This window comes from Scyliorhinus canicula, chromosome 20, assembly GCF_902713615.1.
Source record: "Scyliorhinus canicula chromosome 20, sScyCan1.1, whole genome shotgun sequence".
Taxonomy (NCBI): Eukaryota; Metazoa; Chordata; class Chondrichthyes; order Carcharhiniformes; family Scyliorhinidae; genus Scyliorhinus; species Scyliorhinus canicula.
The window spans coordinates 48,612,559-48,623,504 of NC_052165.1; positions in this window are offsets into that span (position 1 = coordinate 48,612,559).

Genomic DNA, 10,946 nt, shown 5'->3' on the forward strand with positions numbered 1-10,946 from the left:
AACCCTTCCCCATTAAATGGCATCCTTCACACTGGTGCTAGGGTCAGTCTGCTCATCCACCTTGCATCCTCCTCATCCACACAGGTAACATGCACCTTATTCCTGTTGTATAAAGTCAGGGGCTGAGGCTCCTCAATTCTATTTCATAGAATTTTACAGTGCAGAAGGAGGCCATTCGGCCCATCGTGTCTGCACCAACTCCTGGAAAGAGCACCCTACCCAAGGTTAACACTTCCACCCTATCCCCGTAACCCCACCCAACACTTGGGGCAATTTTGGACACTAAGGGCAATTTAGCCTGGCCAATCCACCTAACCTGCACATATTTGGACTGTGGGAGGAAACCGGAGCGCACACGGGGAGGGTGTGTAGACTCCGCACAGACAGTGACCCAAGCCGGAATCGAACCTGGGACCCTGGAGCGATTGTGCTATCCACAATGCTACCATTACTACCTGTTACTATATCCTGACATTCGGATTACATCCTTCTATCCCTCTCCATTAACTAAAGTTATGCCTAATCAAAGGGATATGACTGCGTCCCAGAACAAAACATACAGGCGAGTCTTCCCCTTCCTGCAATATTTGCAACTCCGCCTCCAGCAACTCTTGAGCTGAAGCTGTTTTCTGCAGATGTAGTTGTCTAGTTTGCAGTGCGGTCCATCCATTCCCACGTGCTATAGTCACTGCACACCACCAGCCCTGTCAATATTTAATTAGTCAAAAGTAATAAAGTTGCACTTGTGAAGCTTGGAGATGAGGAAGGAAACTCACCAATTACTTGAGGCTGAAAGTAAGTAGAACAAGGTCACTGCTGAATTGTGACCATCTCCAACAATGAATCTATAACTATTGCTCTTAACATTCAATAGCATTCGCTTAATCCCAACGATCAATATTCTGGGGTCTTGCATTGACCTGAACTGGGCTGACCATATAAATACTGTGGCTACAATCATGCAGTGAGTGGCTCATCTGACTCCCCAAAGTCTGGCCACGGCACAAGTGTGGTGAACGTAGCCCAACGCATCTCACAAACTTGCCACCCTTGCATTGTTTCTGCCTGTACCTACTGCTGCCTCAGGAAGGCAGACAGCATTGTCAGAGACCCCTCCCACCCAGGCTTTGCCACCTTTCAGATCCTTCCATCAGGCAGAAGTCTGAAGACCTGCACTTACCGACATAGGAACAGCTTCTTGCCCACAGCGATGAGACTCCTCAATAACTCCCTTGGACGGATCTGTTCCCTGCAAGAACACTATTTACGATGCCCTATGCTGCTCTTGCTCATGTATTTGCTTTGTTTGGCCCCTTGTTCCGCACTGTAACCAATTGCTGTTATCATTTGTCAATGTACTGTCTCAATTATTTTTTTTCTACTGTACAGTCTCTTGGTTGCAGAAAAATACTATTCACTTGTATTTTGGTACATGTGACAATGAATCAAGTCAGGAGCGTGATTGCATACTAGTCTGGATTATTGCAGCTCCAACAGCCTGATATCATCCAGGGCATAGCTGCATGCGTGATTGGCACCCCTTCTGTTTTGTATTTGAAGGACAAAAGAATGTAAATGCTGAAGCAGGTGGGTTGGTGCAATAATCAGGTTTATTAGATGGTTAACTGTATGAAGGCTTCGTCCAGACTGACTAAGCCAGTGGTGCACTCCCTGATGTCATTACCTATCACATGACTCAACAAGTGACCATGCAACAACACCACAACAGCCACATATATAGCATCTCTTCTCTCGTTCCCCCCACCCCCCCCCTCTTTTAAGCTCCAACGCAAATAACTAGTACTTTTACCTGACCGTTAAAACATCTACAATTAGTCTCTTGCACAAGGAAGACCAGTAGCAGCAGGGATTCTTCTGCTTCAGCGGATTTACCACAAGTCACAGCCCCACATGGTCTGGTTTTATTAATGTTTGGTCTTTAGGTAATTCTGTCACGCATTCCACTGCTACATCCATATGTGTAGATAACTGTATGTTGTCTCCACACTAACTCCAGTATGTACTGTGCAAGAGATTGGACCAGTTTGAACTAATAGAGTTGCAGGAACCCACTTCTCACTAGTGGTATGCCTGCGTGCCAACACTTGCTCTACTTATTTAGGCAATCATCTTTGTGAATTATTTTATGATCTGCAACTTTAGACGTATCCTGCAGTAAAGGTAGATCAAATGTTGTTCTTGGCTTTACTAGGGAAAATCTAGTTACAAGTGGTATGATACATCACCAAGAGCGTAAATAGCAATGTAATGAACCGTAGTCCCTGCAATCTTTCAGTGTGTGCTTCAACTAAACAAACCTTTTGCCTAGACCAGTGTTCTTCAAACTTTCTTTCTGGGGTCCCATTTTTTACCAACCGGCCAAACTTCGCGACCCAGGCTGACCTTAGCGACCCACCATTATCTCTTGCCTTGTTTGCTGCTGACAGAAATGGTTTTGGGTCCCTTTGGCTCTCGTACACGCTCCTCCATTGGAACCTGTTGGATGAAGGTGAAGCCTTTTGGTGTCGGAAAGTATGGAGTCTCCATCTGTCCAAAGTTCTGAATTTTTTCCCTGTCAAATAAACCCCCCCCCCCCCGAACTTGTAATAAAAAATAAAATTAGTAAAATAAATGAATAAAACCCCCCCCCCGAACTTGTAAAAAAAAAAAAATGAAAATAAAATTAACAAAAAAAATGAAAATTAAATTAATAGAATAAATGAATAAAAACCACTACAGAACTTGTAAAAAAAAGCTGGAACCGTTTTTAAAAATAGCGGCCACACTGTGCGCATGCTCAATGCGACCAAATTTTAAAACATGTTCGAGGCCGCTTGCAGCCAGCGTTATGAAAAGCCGGCTGCTGCGCGGGGATTTGCGCAATCAGGAGCGCTGCGGACAACGGCTATGCGACCTTCCCGACACCCGCCTGCGACCCACCCGCGGGTCGTGACCCCGACTTTGAAGAACACTGGGCTAGACCATTCCTGGATGCATGGTTTATGTTGAACACCACATCTTTAAGTAGTCCTGATTTCCTTGGGACCACCTCGGGCCACTTGGGGTATCGATCTACTACATGTGCCTCTTGTATGGACCAGTGATGTTAATGTGTAGGCACTGCCATAGCATTTCAGGCTATGCTAATGGATGCGATGGGCACAACGGTGGTAGGTTCCTTAGCCACACCTATTACTGGCACAGTCCTGCTTTTTCTCTACCTGGGCATCTTATTATTCCTGGCCACTAAAAGTTCTGTATGGGTTGCTTCATTCAAGCCATATCTGGGTGGCCTTCATGTAATTGTTTCAATATTCTTTATCGCAAATGTGGAGGAATTATTACACTCAACCCCACAACAGGCATCTGCTTTGTATTGTCAGCTTGAATTTCTTGGAAATGTATGACTTTAATTCAGGTTGCGCCTCCACTATCGTCCCCATTTCCAGTAACTTCTCCATTAAGGGGTCATTTCTGGTATGTTGGTGGACTTGAACTGCAGTCACTGGAACGTGTTCCATCTGCACAATGGAAGAAATTCTTACGACTACTATCTGACCAACAAGCACAGGTAAACGTGACAATGCATTAGCATTGGCATGACTTTGATGGTATTTGATCTCGTAGGAATGTGCAGATAATATCAAAGATCATCATTGGAGTCTACTTGGAATACCTTTATGTGGCCCAAAAATCACTGTCACGAGCCTGTGATCCGTCAACAAAATGAAGTGACTACCATAACGGTATTGGTGACATTTTCTCACACCAAAAATAATACACAGTGCCTCCTCCAACTGGGCAGAATTTGATTCAGCACTTCTGAAGGTAAATTACATGAAAGCTCTTGGTCTCTGTTCCCCGGAAGATAGCGTGTGTGACACACCACCGCTCCAACATCATACCGCAAAGCACCACGAGCAAGTTGTAATGGTAACTTCAGTTTGAAATATACCAATATTTCTAACTTCTTCAAAGTGCTTGTTTAGCTGACTGGTATGCTTTTTTAATATTCTGGTGTCCATTGCCATACCTGTTTCACACACTGCTGCAGCATTCATTTGCAGGTACGTCTGCAATGGATTGATCTTGCTGAATTTCTGTCCTGCTAGGCTGGCAAACAAACCTTCAATCAATGGTAGTGGGTATTGATCCGTGCATAGAACTGGATTGATGGTTGTTTTATAATCTCTGCAGATGCAAATTATTCTGTCTTGCTTCATTACAGGCACAATAAGAGTTGGGCAGTCACTAGCAGTGATGGGTTTTAAGATTCCTGTACTCACAAGTCTCATAGTGTGGGCTACCACTAGCCTTGCGACTCTTAGGCTGACTATTTTCCTTAATCTTTAATGTCACTCATACTCCTTTCATGGACCACATGTGTCCTCGAATACCCTGCTGTATTTTCCTAAAAAGATCTGTAAATTGGTCTTTGACTCAACTAAGCTGTTTACAGCACTCCAGTTTAATTTAATCTTTTACAGCCAAGAGTGGCCAAAGAGAGCTGGAAAAATTCCTCGGACAACATGGAGTGGCAGCTCTGGAGTTTGCCCACTTAATTGTATTTTGACTGATGCATCCTGTTGATGCATTCTGTCCTCAGAATGGCATCCTCGGGATGGTATCCCCTGGCTTCAATGGCATGTGATTCAATTTCTGTTCATAGATGGTCTCTGGAATTAAGGAGATGATAGCCCCATAATCAACTTCTATATTTACAGGTTGTCCATCCAGTTTTGGAACTACTGAGAACCAATGTGATTCATCTCGAACTGACCGTACATAGAATATACCGTGCAGAAGGAGGCCATTTGTCCCATCGAGTCTGCACCGACCCACTTAAGCCCCGACTTCCACCCTATCCCCGTAACCCAATAACCCCTCCTAACCTTTTTGGTCACTAAGGGCAATTTATCATTGCCAATCTACCTAACCTGCCCGTCTTTGGACTCTGAGAGGAAACCGGAGCACCCAGAGGAAACACACCCAGACACGGCGAGAACGTGCAGACTCCGCACAGACAGTGACCCAGTGAGGAACTCAAACCTGGGACCCTGGCGCTGTGAAGCCACAGTGCTACCCACTTGTGCTACCATGCTGCATTCAACTTCAATTCCTTGTCAAAATTGTGTGCTGTGTTTTCATTGTTCTTATTTTCGTCGACATTGTGAATTTTCTTAGTTGAATTTGTTTTCTTCCTTTAAAAGGGTTCTATGCTTTTCATTAAATATTCTTCGCTGGAGAGACTGTTTTATTGCAACAAGGTCGTGTGTGTGTGTCGTGGTATAACGGGGGACTACTGTATAAACTTACAGTGAATACGGCTTACCGACTCGACCGATATCCAATGCCTCGCATAGAGGATCTCTGCACGAAGATTGCAGGTGGACTCTCGTTCATAAAATTAGATATGAGTGACGCCTACCTACAGATGGAGCTGGACCCTGTCTTCCGGCCATATGTAACGATTAACACACACCGGGGCCTGTATGAATATGCACGTTTGCCCTTTGGAGTATCCTCTGCCTGCCCTATTATGGAGGGCGTGTTGCTGTCTACTTAGATGACGTTTTGATCACAGGGACGTCGGAGCAGGAACATTTGGAAAATTTGAAGGCTGTCCTTAGACGTTTTTTGGAGGCTGGAGTCCGTTTACATCACACAAAGTGCGTTTTTCAGGCAAAGGAAGTAGTCTACCTGGGTTATCGGGTGGACTGCAAAGGTTTGCACCCCGTTGCAGAGAAGGTGCGTGCGATTCTACAGGCCCCCGTCCCGACTGGCACTTCGCATCTTCGTTCGTTTCTCTGCCTCGTAAACTATTACGGAAAGTTCCTCCCCAATCTGGCAACTACGCTGGCCCCGTTGCACCTTCTGCTAAAGAATCACCTGGGTTTGGGGTCAGCCACAAGAAACCGCTTTCCGGCGGGTAAAACAACAATTGTCGTCATCTGGGTTACTAACCCACTATGATCCTGGAAAGCCTTTGCTCGTCACATGTGATGCATCCCCGTATGGTATTGGGGCTGTCCTGTCCCACAAGATGGAGAACGGGGCCGAGCGGCCGATAGCTTTCGCCTCCCGCACATTGACTGCAGCGGACAAAAAGTACGCGCAAATTGAGAAGGAGGGCCTGGCAGTGGTCTTTGCGGTGAAACGTTTCCACCAGTACGTATATGGCCGCCACTTCACTATCGTGACTGATCATAAGCCTCTGCTGGGACTTTTCAGAGAGGATAAGCCAATACCGCCCATTGATTCCGCACGGATCCAGCGCTGGGCTTTGTTGCTCGCTGCATACGAGTATTCTCTGGAGCACAAACCCGGAACCCAGATAGGGAATGCCGATGCACTGAGCCGATTGCCTTTATCGACCGGCCCCATGCCGACCCCCACGACTGGTGAGGTGGTTGCAACCCTAAATTTTATGGACACCTTGCCTGTCACAGCATCACAGATCCATGAGTGGACCCAGACGGAGCCAGTCCTGTCAAAAGTTCGGCACATAGTCCTGTATGGTGGGCAGCATAGACAGCTCCCAGGCGAGTTGCGGGCATTTTCCTCCAAGCTGTCCGAATTCAGCGAGGAAGACGGCATTCTTTTGTGGGGGACGCGTGTGATTGTCCCGGAAAAAGGACAGGAGCTGATACTGAGAGACTTGCACAATGGGCATCCAGGTGTGACCAAAATGAAAATGCTGGCCCGGAGTTATGTCTGGTGGCCAGGCCTCGACACCGACATTGAGAAGGTGGCCCAAAACTGCTCCATTTGCCAGGAGCATCAGAAGCTTCCACTGGCCGCGCCCCTACATCACTGGGAATGGCCAGGGCGGCTTTGGGCGCGCTTGCATGCGGATTTCGCCGGCCCTTTTCAAGGATTCATGTTCCTGCTATTAATCGACGCCCAGTCTAAATGGCTAGAGGTGCATAAGATGGGAGGCACAACGTCCTGCGCAACAATCGAGAAGGTACGTTTGTCTTTCAGTATGCATGGCCTCCCCGAGGTGCTGGTCACGGACAACGGCACTCCGTTCACAAGTGAGGAGTTTGCGAGGTTCATATCCGCACTGCCCCTTACCACCTGGCTTCAAATGGGTTGGCGGAGCGCGCAGTGTAGACATTCGAATGAGGCCTAAAGAAGCAGTCTTCCGGGTTGATGGACACGAGACTGGCTCGTTTTTTGTTTTCATATAGGACCACTCCCCATGCGCTGACTGGGGTAGCTCCCGCAGAACTCCTAATGGGCCGGAGACTTCGCACCCGCCTTAGCATGGTTTTCCCGGACATTGGCGCAAAAGTACGCTGTACACAACGACGGCAGGGACATGGTTTTTCTCGGCATCGACCGATTCGGCAGTTTACGTCTGGTGACCCAGTGTTCGTTCGGAATTTTGCTGGTTGTGCCCAGTCGGTCCCTGGCGTAGTCTTTCGCTAAACGGGCCCTATCTCTTACCAGGTGCAAGCCCAGGGTCATCTCCAGCGCAAACATGTAGACCATGTTCGGCAAGATGACGGAGGCAGCAGACTCTGACTGCGAGATGGAGACACAAGACACCTCAGAGGGGGAATCCTCGGACCCACGGGCCGTGGATGTACAACCGTTGCGCCGTTCATCACGGAAGCGCCGGTCTCCATCTCATTACACACCGCCCAATCCAGCGCCTCGTGCAAATGGTGTCCAGCCTGCGGCAAAACGAGTCCGACGCCCTCCTTCGCCAGGGTCTTCGGTGGATTCCTTGGACTTTGGTGGGGGAGGGATGTTATAACCTGCCTGCTTACCATTGGCTGGGGACTAATGACAATCCCACAATCCTGTGGGAGTATGAGCTTCCCCAATGAGGGGGGCGGAGAAATCATTAGCAGACTCCCTGCATAAATAGAGCTGGCCAGTTTGGAACCAGAGGGAGAGAGGAGTGAGCAGCAAGGGAAGTTGCTGCTGCTGTTGTATATATATTATTGTAAATAAATGTTATTTCTTTGTATCCTGAAAACTCGTGCTGGATTCTTCATGGCCCTCACAAAAGATATAATAATGGAATCTCTGCATATGATTTCCAGTTTTGAGTCTTCCTCAAATTGACCATCACCAAATTTTTTGCCATTTTTCAGTGAGATCGGAGTGCTCTCGCGACTTCCCTTATAATCAATGGTCTATTTTAATAATGGTAAATAAGCCAATTATAGCAGCTACCAATGCCATAATTTGTTTCTCTTTGGCCCCTCTACCTCCGTGACTTACTCTGCAGCACGTGGCGAGCTCTCAGTCTGAACGCCTCGGGGGTTCCAGATTAACTTTGAGGTATGCACCCTTTTCAATTTGTGCCCAGCAACCTTACTGTCCAATGCCAGTTTTGGGGTGTGTTTGCTGACCTACTGTTGATAGCATACGGTAGCATAGTTAGCACAATTGCTTCACAGCTCCAGGGTCCCAGGTTCGATTCCCGGCTTGGGTCACTGTCTGTGTCGAGACTGCACATCCTCCCCGTATGTGCGTGGGTTTCCTCCGGTTTCTTCCCACAGTACACAGATGTGCAGGTTAGGCGAATTGGCCATGCTAAATTGCCCTTAGTGTCTAAATTGTCCTTAGTGTTGGGTGGGGTTACTGGGTTATGGGGATAGGGTGGGGGGGTGGGCTTGGGTAGGGTGCTCTTTCCAAGAGCCAGTGCAGACTCGATGGGCCGAATGGCCTCCTTCTGCACTGTAAATTCTATGATCTGCTTCAATACCAACCGTTGAAAGCATCAATTTTTTTTTTCCACTTAAAAATAATTTTTCTTTGAATCATTCCTTGTCGCCAGTTTTCGTTTTATCCTGCTGTGTATTGTACTTGCAGGATAAAAAAATTAAAATACTGAGGCATGTTGGTTGAGGCAATAACCAACTGGTTTATTTGATGGTTGTTAACTGTACAAAGGCTTCATCTTGACTGATTCTAAGCCTACAGGTAGCCGTTAACGTCACAGACTATCATGTGACTCAACTCTTAAAGTGACCATGCAACACCACAATAACAACCCACATATATAATACCATCCTCAAACATTCACTCCTTCCACCACTGACAAACAGTGTGCACCATCTACAAGATGCCTTGCAGGAACTCACCAAGGCGCTTCGAAACCCATGATTGCTACCACCTAGAAGGACAAGGGCAGCAGACACATAGGAACACCACCACCTGGAAGTTCACCTCCAAGTCGCTCACATTCCTGACTTGGAAATATATCGCTGTTCCTTCATTGTCACTGGGTCAAAATCCTGGAACTCCCTCAGTAGGAACTACCTACACTACATCATTCATGGGACGTGGGTGCTGCTGGCTGAGCTAGCGTTTACTGTCCTCTAATTATCCTGGAACTGAGTCTCTTACCAGCCCATTTAAGAGTCAACCAGGGCCGGCCCAAGGCACCGGCAACTCGGGCAGTCGCCCGGGGCGCCATGTGCTAGGGGGCGCCAGACTCGGGTCCCGCGCATGCGCAGTTGGGCCGGTGCCAAATGCGCATGCGCGGTGGCCGCCCTCCCCCAGGGCGGCCCCCTCCGCCCCCCCCCCCCCCCGCCCCCCCCCCCCCCCCCCCCCCCCGCCTCGGGCTCGGCTCCCCCCCCCCTCGGGCTCGGCCCCCCCCCCCCCCCGCCTCGGGCTCGGCCCCCCCCCCCCCCGCCTCGGGCTCGGCCCCTCCCCCCCCCCGCCTCGGGCTCGGCCCCTCCCCCCCGCCTCGGCTCGGCCCCCCCCCGCCTCGGCTCGGCCCCCCCCCCCGCCCGCCTCGGGCTCGGCCCCCCCCCCGCCTCGGGCCCCCCCCCCGCCTCGGGCTCGGCCCCCCCCGCCTCAGGCTCGGCCCCCCCCCCCGCCTCGGGCTCGGCCCCCCGCGGCCTCGCCCCCCCGGCCCTGCACCCCCCTCGGCCCCCCGGCCCCGCCCTCCCTCAGCCCCCCGGCCCCCGCCCCCCCCCTCGCCCCCCGGCCCCGCCCCCTCTACCCCCCCCTGGCCCCGCCCCCCTACCCTCCCCTGGCCCCGCCCCCCCTAACCCCCCCGGCCCCGCCCCCCCTCCCCCCCCCGAAGGGCGCCGAAGTTCAGCTTGCCCGGGGCGCCAGCAACCCTAGGGCCGGCGCTGGAGTCAACCACATTGCATTCACATGCAGGCTAGGGCAGATAAGGATGGCATTTCCTTCCCTACAGGGCATTAATGAACCATATTGCTTTTTATGATAACAGAAAATGGTTTCAGGGTCATTATTAGACTTTAATTCTAGATTTGATTTCTATTATTATTGATTATTTCACAAATTCAAATGTCACCATCTGCCGAGATGGGATTCGAACCCAAGACCCCAGAGTATTACACTGGGTCTTTGAAATCTTAGTCCTGTGACAATACCTCTACGTGCCCACACCCACAACATGGCAGCTCACTGGCACCTTCTCAAAGGGAATTGGAGATGCGCAATAAACGCTGGCTTAATAACCCCATAATTGAATTTTATAAAAACATCTGGATACTGTCCATTTTTGGTCTATATTTAAAAAAAGGATATAATTGTATAGAAGCAGTTCAGAGACAATTCACTGGACTCATTGCAGGGACGAAAGGTTATCTTGTGAAGAAAGGTTGAACAGATTGGAGCTTTATGCAGTGAAATATAAGATCTTAAGGGGACAGAATAGGGTGGAAAGTAGGAGGATGTTTCCCCTTGTGGGAGACTAGAAGCAGGAGGCACAGTTTAAAAATAAAAGTCCCTCCTTTTAAGACCAAGATGAGAATTTTTTTTCTCATGAGGGTCGTTGGTTTTTGGAATTCTTTTCCCCAGGGCACAGTGAAGGATAGGTCATTGAATTTGTTCACGGTTGACTTAGACTTCTGATCGTCAGGGGTTATGGAGGACAAACCGGGAAATGCAGTTGAGAGCACAATCCGAGCAGCCATCACCTTATTGAATGGTGGAGTGGGCTCGAA